Source organism: Acomys minous (genome assembly GCF_964271855.1).
Source record: "Acomys minous genome assembly, chromosome: 17".
Classification (NCBI taxonomy): domain Eukaryota; kingdom Metazoa; phylum Chordata; class Mammalia; order Rodentia; family Muridae; genus Acomys; species Acomys minous.
In genome coordinates this window covers 19,457,182-19,466,133 of record NC_140500.1, presented here as the reverse complement: position 1 = coordinate 19,466,133, position 8,952 = coordinate 19,457,182, and the positions used below count along the sequence as shown (strand labels likewise).

At 48.9% G+C, this 8,952-nt stretch overlaps 1 long non-coding RNA gene across 3 annotated transcripts in view; it reads left to right on the top strand.

Moving 5' to 3' along the window:
- Positions 1–8,952, top strand: part of LOC311588570 — a 47,428-nt gene that overhangs the window by 2,308 nt on the left and 36,168 nt on the right. The window lies entirely within an intron of this gene.

The following is an 8,952-nucleotide window of genomic DNA, read 5'->3' as shown; positions in this document are numbered from 1 at the left end:
CCCTACTTTTCCGAGGCCCTCTGCCTCAATCCAGCCCCGCGCGCTAGGGGCCTCGATAGGGGAACCCACAAAAACCCACCGATTCTTATTGATTTCGCTATCCTTTCTTACGTTCTGTGGGCATACCATGAATGGGGGGGGGGGTGCCTCTTTCAGAGGCTTGCAATGTGATCGGGAATACTGCCCACTATTCAAGATCCAGATTGATTGAACCTGTGGATGAGCTCAGACAACTTAGAAGTAGATCCCCTAAATGAAGACTAAGGGAGGGCTGCTTTGAGAACACTGCACCCTCGCATACCCAGGAATAAAGATTATGCCCCAGAACCTGAGGCTCCTGAGAAAACGTTTAAGCTGTTTCCCGGCTCTGAGCCACGTCTATGGAGAGGAAGAGGAGGAAAGAGTGGATGCTGGGAGGGGGTTGCTTCTCCGGCCTGGAAGAATATGACCCTTGTGCAGAAAACCCTCGTGTTCTTGGGGACGCCATTGGGCGGCGCGGCAGGCTGCTCAGGTCTACCGCAGGCCGGGGGGCAGGGCTAGCAGCGGTTCTTCCGCGGCCCTCGGCCACGCAGGAAAAAGCCGCTTCCTCGCCCTGCATCTGCTGACAAGCCGCCCTAGGTGTCTGCGCAGAGCGTGGCCACACTGATACAGCTTTCTAGGAAATGGACGAGGAGGGGCCAGGGAGGGGGAGAGGGAGGGCTTAGGTTTGGCTCTCCCTGCGCCAGCGAGGCCACCCTTCCTTTCCCCGGAGGCTTCTGGGTCCTGCACCTCTCAATCCCCGACCCCGCAGGGGCTCGCGCCTCATTCTTTAGCCAGGACCTTGGGTCGGCCCTGACATGTGCTCTAACGCGTCCTGCGGTCAAAGCTGTTTGTAGAGGGACACCGTGGCGTTTTTTCACCTCCTTCCTCCTCCCACCCTGCCTTTCAGTTTATTCCACTTGGGGAGAAAGGGGCGAGGACCCAGCGGGCACCCCCCAGGGTGGCCACGCTGGCACGCGCATATAGTATGGCGTGGGTCGTGGCTCTCTGGACTCACCGAGGGCCACTGAGTCCCTCCTTCCCTGAGAACCGGAACCCTAGTAGGGGCGCCTAGAGCTAGCGGAGGCTAGGGAGCTGGCAGGCTGGGGGAGCTGCACCCGTGGGCTCCCTGAAAGGCCGGGAAAGGGAGGTGAAAGGGAGAACGCGGGAGGGGAGGGGAGCAATAAAGCCGAGGTGCAAGCGATTAACTCCGGCCTTGGGCCAGCCTCTTTAAACGAGGGTGGGGCGGAAGGGGTGGGCGGGGGGAGGGGATATAACTTTAAAAGGGTGAGTAAGAGTTTGGGGCGCCGTCTCCCCTCCCTCTATTTGCATAGCCAATAGCTCTGGGGCTCATGCTACTGCGCGCTGATTGTTACCGGGCAGATTACTTTTTTTTTTTTTTAAAGTAGGACGCCTTCCGCGCTACATCAAAAGGAAGCCCTGGGAGGGCGGAGGGAGACGGGGACCCCGGCAGCCTTGAGCCTCTGAGGGGCCCTGGCTCCTCGGACCTTATCAATGGCAGCAGGAATTAGTATCCAATCTATTGCATGTAAAGAAAGGGGAGGGAAGGGGCGGACCAGGAAAAGGTCTAATTGCAATGGAAGCCATTAGCTTTCGGGAAGGGGGGGGGGTGGGAACTCATTGAAAAAGCCAAGTTGCAAACTTAAAGTGCATCAACCCCGTGCCCAAGATGACACTTGGCTAATGTACTGGCCATCACCTGTTGATTTTACTCAAGATGGGCTTCTCGAATAGAGGTTTTGGTGTCTTCCTGGGTAGATATGTGAATTTACGTTTTAAGACCTCGTAAAGCAATGACTTAAAATTTCCCCTGGGCCACCTCCGAGGAGCGGATCTGACACCGCTCCTGGACCGGGAAGCAAAGTACGGGGTTTCAGAGGTGTACTGAGGTGTCCATTCACCCCGACAGAGAAGCTTGGAGGACATCTAGCCTTTTCACACCACTTGAAGGATAGCCATGCAGGGTCTCCTCCGCAGCTCCAGTGAAGACAGCATCCGGAGCTCGGGCGGGGAGGGGGGCGGTCGGAGAAGAGGCGGGTGGTCGTCGTCGGGGCTAGCCCACCCGGAAGACAAAGTCTGGGTGGCAGGGCCTCTTGTCCCCAGAGCCAGCGGAGGGCCCCTCGTCTCTTCCCTCCTCCATTCTTGGCTTTGCAGTGAAATTCCAACGGGGAGGGGATCCTGGGGGTGGGAGAGGGGGCCTGTGGTTTGCAGGGCGGCGGAGGAGGGGAGAAGGAGAGGGTCGCGGCACGGGGGTCCTTATATCTGGAGACTAGAAAGTTAGAGTGCTTCCAGCGTGAGAGGCTCTCTGCTTCTCTGCACCCCTATTCACCTCCTCCTCCAACTACTGTGGGTTCCCAAAGGTGAACCTCCCGCCGAATCTGTCCCAAGCACGTGGGGGTGCGGCGTGAGAGGGTGCGGAGGTTGGCTGCCTGTCTCTGAGAGGTTGAGACTGGAAATTGCGTTCTCTCATTAGATCGCCACTAAGACCACGTGTTAAAGCTCGCTTTCTTTCTTTCTTTCTTTCTTTCTTTCTTTCTTTCTTTCTTTCTTTCTTTCTTTCTTTCTTTCTTCTTTTTAATAAAAAGTGCTCCAGCTATACTGGAAAGCGCATACCGCCTTAGGTGCAAATGTAGTTATTTTCCTGAGTGTGGACTTGGGTGTGTAGAAGCTCCAGCCCAGCGTGCTCTTCTTTGGGGCGGGGGTGGGGGGGTAAGAGTAAGAGAACCCTTCCCTTTTTAACCCCTGGAGGTGGAAAGATCCTTTACTGGGTAAGGTCCATGATAAACTTGAGCCAAACGTCAGTTTTACTGGACTTGTATTCCCTCCAGGACATGTCCCCCCTCCTCACCCTCCCTCTGGCGTCTAGCAGTTTCGGTTGGAAAGTGTACAAAGCCTGTAGGTGTAAGGTGCAGTTGGGTGTTTATGGGCATATTTCTGCAGGAACCTGCCACCTAGGCACACATTCTTAACAAGCTCACCTGGTGGATGCCAGCCAGCCAGGTGATCCTGAGGTCGCCGCAACCTGGGGAGCCGCTGGTTCGAATCCTGTCACCTCGGAGAAGGGACATCCTAGTCCAGGAATAGGGGGTCACCGCCTCCTCCCAAGCTCTCCCTAAGAGTAGAGCTGTGTTTGTGTTATTTCATGAACAAAAGGATGGTCAGGCAACCAGTCCTCCAAAACTCGATGGTTGCTTAATATAGAGCTAAGTTAGAAAAGGCGCAGTAGGAGGAGTGGGAAAGACGTTAAAAACTAGGTTTAAAAGGTGAGGCGGGGGGGGGGGGGGAGGGCGCGAGAAGGAAGGATGGGGAACAGCTGTGACATGAAGCCGGGAAGGAGGGTGCAAGGAACCAGAACTGGAGGCTCTTACACCGGGCTCCATCGGCCCAAGCGCCAAAGAGCACCCAGGATACTCCCCGACAGCAGACCTGGCGAATAGTCACCCTCTGGAGGGTCTTAGTAGGGACCCAGTTAGGGTCCCTGTTGCAGCAAATAAGCTGGAAGTGGATTCAGAAGCCAGGGCCTGCAGCCGGCTCACCCACCTCACACCTCTCCTTTGGGGAAGGAAAAAGAAGAAAAGAAAAGGAAAAAAAAAATGAAGACTCAAACTTCCTCGTCTTCCTGTCTGATTCAGCTTCAGGACACGCCTCGCCCGGCCGAAAATAGCCCTGGAAATGCTTTTGCTTTTTAAAAGTGAATTTGTCAGTAAAATATCGGGTGGGGTGAGGGACTTCGGGGCTGGCGGCGTCGGGGGTCCTGGTCCCACCCCGGGGCGCCCCTGGGAGGGTACTGTGGGGCAAAGGAACCACGCCTCTGCTTGGGGAGCCACCACGCGGCTTTTTCGCGGAATTTTGACGTCACTCACATGTGGGGGAAGGGGCTGGGAGAGCAAGAGGAAGCGGCGGGGGAGGGGGCGGCGCGGCCGGTTGAGCAGAGGCCGCCCAGCCCCTGGCAGGGTCCCGCGTCCTTAGCACCCGCTGGGTGCTGCAGTCAGAGTTGCGCCCCCGCCGCAAAGCTCCGCTCTCTGATTCCAGCCATCCTCTACCACCAGAGACTCTCCCCTACACACTTATTTATTTTTATTTTTATTTTTATTTTTAACTTTGAAATTGAGATCCACCCTTTGCTCCAGAAAAAGCTGGTTTCTTTGGTTTGCGGTCCAGTTCTTCTGGTCCCTCAGATCCGACCGAGTATCGCGATTGCCGACTGCCGCCCGGGGCTTCCTAAGCCTCTCTTCCACCCGGGAAGACGAACTTGTACCCTTTTGCCCCTTGGGAACAGAGTTCTTTGTTTACTTTCGCACGCGGGTTTTTTTCACGCGCGACCAATTCCTCGTTGTCTCACCCACACTATTTAAACATCCGCTGAATTAGTTACTACGATGGTGACACACGGAAGCTCCTGGGGACGCATGGGAACATTCACCCACGGATTTTGCTGCACCCACAGCTAACCTATCTATAAACACTCCTGTGAGAAGCTCAGAGAGATGAGCGAAAGTGCAGGGCCACTCCCCGCCCACTCGCTGGATACCCACGAGGCATCCGTACTCGTTGAAAAGATGCAGGGTGAGCCCACGCACCTTCATTTCCCCTGAATTTGGACAAAATCTTTTTAGTCTTTCAGTTTAGAGGCGTGGGGACTAAAATGTGTCATTATCTTTTGAGCCCACGGTAATTAGGATGAGTAGATGCTCTCATGCAAGGAACTGCAGTGGGGGTGTTGGGGAGAAAAATACCACCCGGCTCTGACATTTTTGAGGTAAAGGGGCTTGTGGGAGGAGCCAGGGGCCTCTTTGAAATGGACTTGATGTGGAATTATTTGTTTCAAAAGTAGGGGAGTTTTCAGTTTGAGTCAGAGGTGAGGCTTGGAAAGGTTTCTATTCTGAAGACGACAGAATGGTTATGAGCACCGTTTTCTTGCTTCGTTTGAGCACATTCTCTCTATTTTTAACATATTATTTGGTTCTTTTTCGTTTAATGCTTGCTAGTCTGACCCAAGCAGCTTTATTGTGTTTCTGTTGGGGCGGGAGTGGAATTATAATTAATAAAAATGTCAATAATTGCTTTTTGAGGCTCAGTGTGAGGGACCGTTATTGAAGAATGGCTCCTTTTAGGAGACATGTGATGAGCATTTATTTTGTGTGTACAAGGGAGAAAAACAGAAAAATTTATTAAACATAAATTATTAAAATTACGTAAATATTAAGCATTAAAGAGAAGTGCTAAAGGAAGTGTTTTAAGAACCTAAAAGATAAATATCCTTCCCATTTTTCTTCAATTTCATTTGACACTTTAAATCGTGGACATTATCTGTTTAAACATTTAACACTACCACCACCAGATTTTTTTAAAAGCAAAAATCAATTTTGTTTGTTTCCTAAACACTTTACCTTTGTTTAAATGCCAACATCTTCCCCTCTAAAAGACACCCACTTTCTTTATTGAACACTTGGATTTTATTGTATTATCGAGCCATGTATCAGCTACAACAAAATTGCAGCCTTATAAAACATTCTCGTCAATATTATCTGTTTTCTGTTATATTTTTCAATCACTAAATGTAGAGACTGACTGTCTGCATTTGTTAACACATTTTACCCACAATCCCACAGAGTACCAGATTCACTCTTTAACATTTTCACAATTAATTCAGTTCTTAAAATGGAACAATGATTTTCTTTTTGAGCTTTTAGCTCTTCCCTCCTTTCCCCCAACCCCCAGAGGCAGGTTGAAATTTATTTCTAAAATTATTTTCTTGGTATGGTTTTGCCAGCATTAAAAAAAAAAAAAAAGATGAGTTCACACTGGTTGTTTTCAACATCTGCCAATCTTCAAAATGTGTGTCTTAGGAAGAGACACTGTGTTTTGGAACTGTCCAGGAAGGGTGCAGTTTGTGACTGGGTGCTAAGCAGCCCACACTAGCTTGGATCCCTATGAGGAATGTCAGCTTTAAGTCAGGGCATCTGCTTTGTCATGACCTTGGCACAGTGAGTGTCTATGTGCTGTGCAAACAAGTCTGGAGCAGAGGGGTTCACATGGAGGATGAAATTAAAGGAAAAAAAATCCAAATTTGTTTCTGCTCTCAGGTGTCTCAAATCCCAGTCTTCACTGTGGTCCTATGGGCTGCAAATCAAGCGAGTCTTTGTGACTTGTAGAGGCAGTTCCTTCAAGCCCCACTGGGTAGTAGTCATCAGACATGGAGATGAGGGGCAGTAGGGAGCCTTGCACTGAGTGCATGCAGCAGCCTTCACTTTCTTCTCTGTTTCAAAATTATCACCAGATAGTTAGGTTTTTGTTTGGGGACATCACACCTAAAACACTCAGTTCTGACATTTTTTGAAAGTAAGTCACTCACTACCTACAGGAAGGGGGAAAGGAAAGAAAAAAAAAATCCACACAGAATTTTAAATGAATAAGAAAACTGCCTTATTTCCAGATTCCTTGCTCCTTCGTCATGCCCACACGTTTCCATTTGCTTGAGAGCAGCAAGCTGTACAATGGGGAAATGCCGACACCAGGTCCCTAGCTCTACCCTGGTATCCAAAAAGATGCTGTGAAGCAAAGCGTTGGGTTAATTTACAAGAGGTTTCCTATCAATTGTCTTAGCATCCCAATAGCCACCAACTAACTATCTCAGGACCATGAGACCTTATTATTTTTTTTTAAAACAAACAACAAAATAAAACCAGTGTTCTTCATGAACAGACCCTTTCATTGTGACTTGAATATGCAGGCTACCTGTGGGATCCTCCCTCACAACATTTACCTGAGGACCTTTAGTTGTGTCAGGCTCTGCCCATGGTCCCCGCTGTCTGATGATAAACCAATGAAGAACTGGCTTTCCTGCCCCCCTACTCCCTCCTGAAAATACACTCTTCTGTTTTCTTTTGGGAACAAACTAGTGTGTTTAATTTAAAATTTCCTTAGCAGAATAAGGCTCCGATTTACTTACTTCGGTACAAGAAACGTTCACATAATTACCCTTTGTAGTATAATTACCAGCGATTTTATGTCATCTAGCAAATGATCTAAGTGAGTCGGGAATGGAACGCTCGTGAAATTTGCTACAGTTGAGATGAAAACCATACTTACCTCCGAAACCAGAGTCAGACCTCCCTTCCAGTCACTGAAGACTGCTTGGCACACTGTGCGTTTCACTCAGCGGAAGACAAACATTGATCTGGACCATAGATTAGATGCCGGTCTTGCTTAGGGCTGGATGTCCTGAGGTTTTTGGGCAGTCATCAAATATGCCTCCGTGTTCAGGAGTTTACTGTGGAAACTCTATATAGCATCTGCCAGGCTTATTCATGCTGAGAGATCACATATGTGCTGGACTGATAACATCACGGGTCAATGTGCAAATACAGTGGGGCATGTCGGGGGGCAAGATTTGAACCTGTAAGGCAGAACTTAAGTGGTCTTAATGGATGAGTTGACTGTGCGGAGAGTTCCATGTATCTGGCTTTCGCACTTCATTTATTTGCTTAAAATTGAATCCTTCCAAAAGCTGAACTAGGTATGGAAGACATAATGGGCATATAGCCGATAATCACTCAATAAATGTGTTTGATGATATGAAGGAAAAAAGAATTGACTGATAAACTCCTGAAGCCAAGAAGTGACCGTATCCCCTTCTGGCTAGGTGTAGGAAAGAATTGGCATACCAGATAAATGAGTATTTTGGTCTTGTTTTGGTTGGTTGGGTTTTTTTTTTTTTTAAATAATAAGATCTGGGTTCGAGAGTAGCTCTGTTTCATGGAGTGTTTTTCTGACGTGTGCAAATCCCTGAGTAATATAAGAATGAAACTATAGGTCAAAGGGCTAACAACGAGGCTCTGTGCTGACCCGAGTAAGAGCAGGGAGATGTGGTGTCTTCTCTGTGGACTGAGCCCAGGAGCGGTTACCTGGGTTACACAGTGTTTTTAAAATTCCATTCAGAAAACATGTTCTTAGCTGTGTTCTTAATTTGTAATCTATTAGGGATACAGCAAGGGACCAGGCTTGGAGAACTTAAATGTGGTAAACTCGTTGGTTGTCTAGCAGAGTCCTTTGAAACTAGTTAAAGATACACCTGTGTTCTTGGCTCCTCATTCTGTGAGCACCCGTTTTTTGTGGGTGACTGTGTGCCTCAGAGTATCTGCTTCTCCTGGCAGCTGACAGGGCAGTGGCCGGTGTGTTACTCCTTTTAGGCGGAGGCGACTTGAGGTTAAAGTAACTCATCCTGCCATACCCAGACACAGCCAAATATATAGTAGACAGTCTTTTTAAATTTTTATTTATTTTTATGTCATGTGCATTGGTGCTTTGCCTGTATGTTTGCCTGTGTGAGAGTGTCAGATCACCCTGAAATTGGAGTCACAGACACTTGTGAGCTGTCCTGTGGGTACTGGGAATCGAATCCGGGTCCTCTGGAAGACCACCCAGTGTTCTTAACCACTGAGCCATCTCCTCAGCCTTGTAGACAATCTTAGTGGCTAGGGTGTCACCAGAATGTTGTACTTGTCCTTGGCAGCATTCAAGAGAAATAGTGCTTAGAAGTCAGAGGTCTCCCATTGTGGCTCCTGGTGTGCCATGTCACCCAAGGGTTGGTGTCTCTGATCCCAAGACTGAGTTTGCCCAGAATCAGCTGGTTGTGATAAGCAATCTTTGAGCTCCTCTTCCGTTCTACATCTCTAGCAGCACCATTGGCTTTCTTGCCCTCGCCATCAAAAGAGGATTCAAACCCACACACTATCTTTTGCCCATCCCAACTTTCATATAAAGACTTTAAATGGTACTCCCTCACTAACTGGAAGACTTTTGCTTCATTTGACATCTGGACTCTTTTCATTCATACTTCCTCTTCCTCCTCCTCCTCCTTCTTCCTCCTCCTCCTCCTCCTTTTACGTGTTGTCAGCTGATGGGCAATGG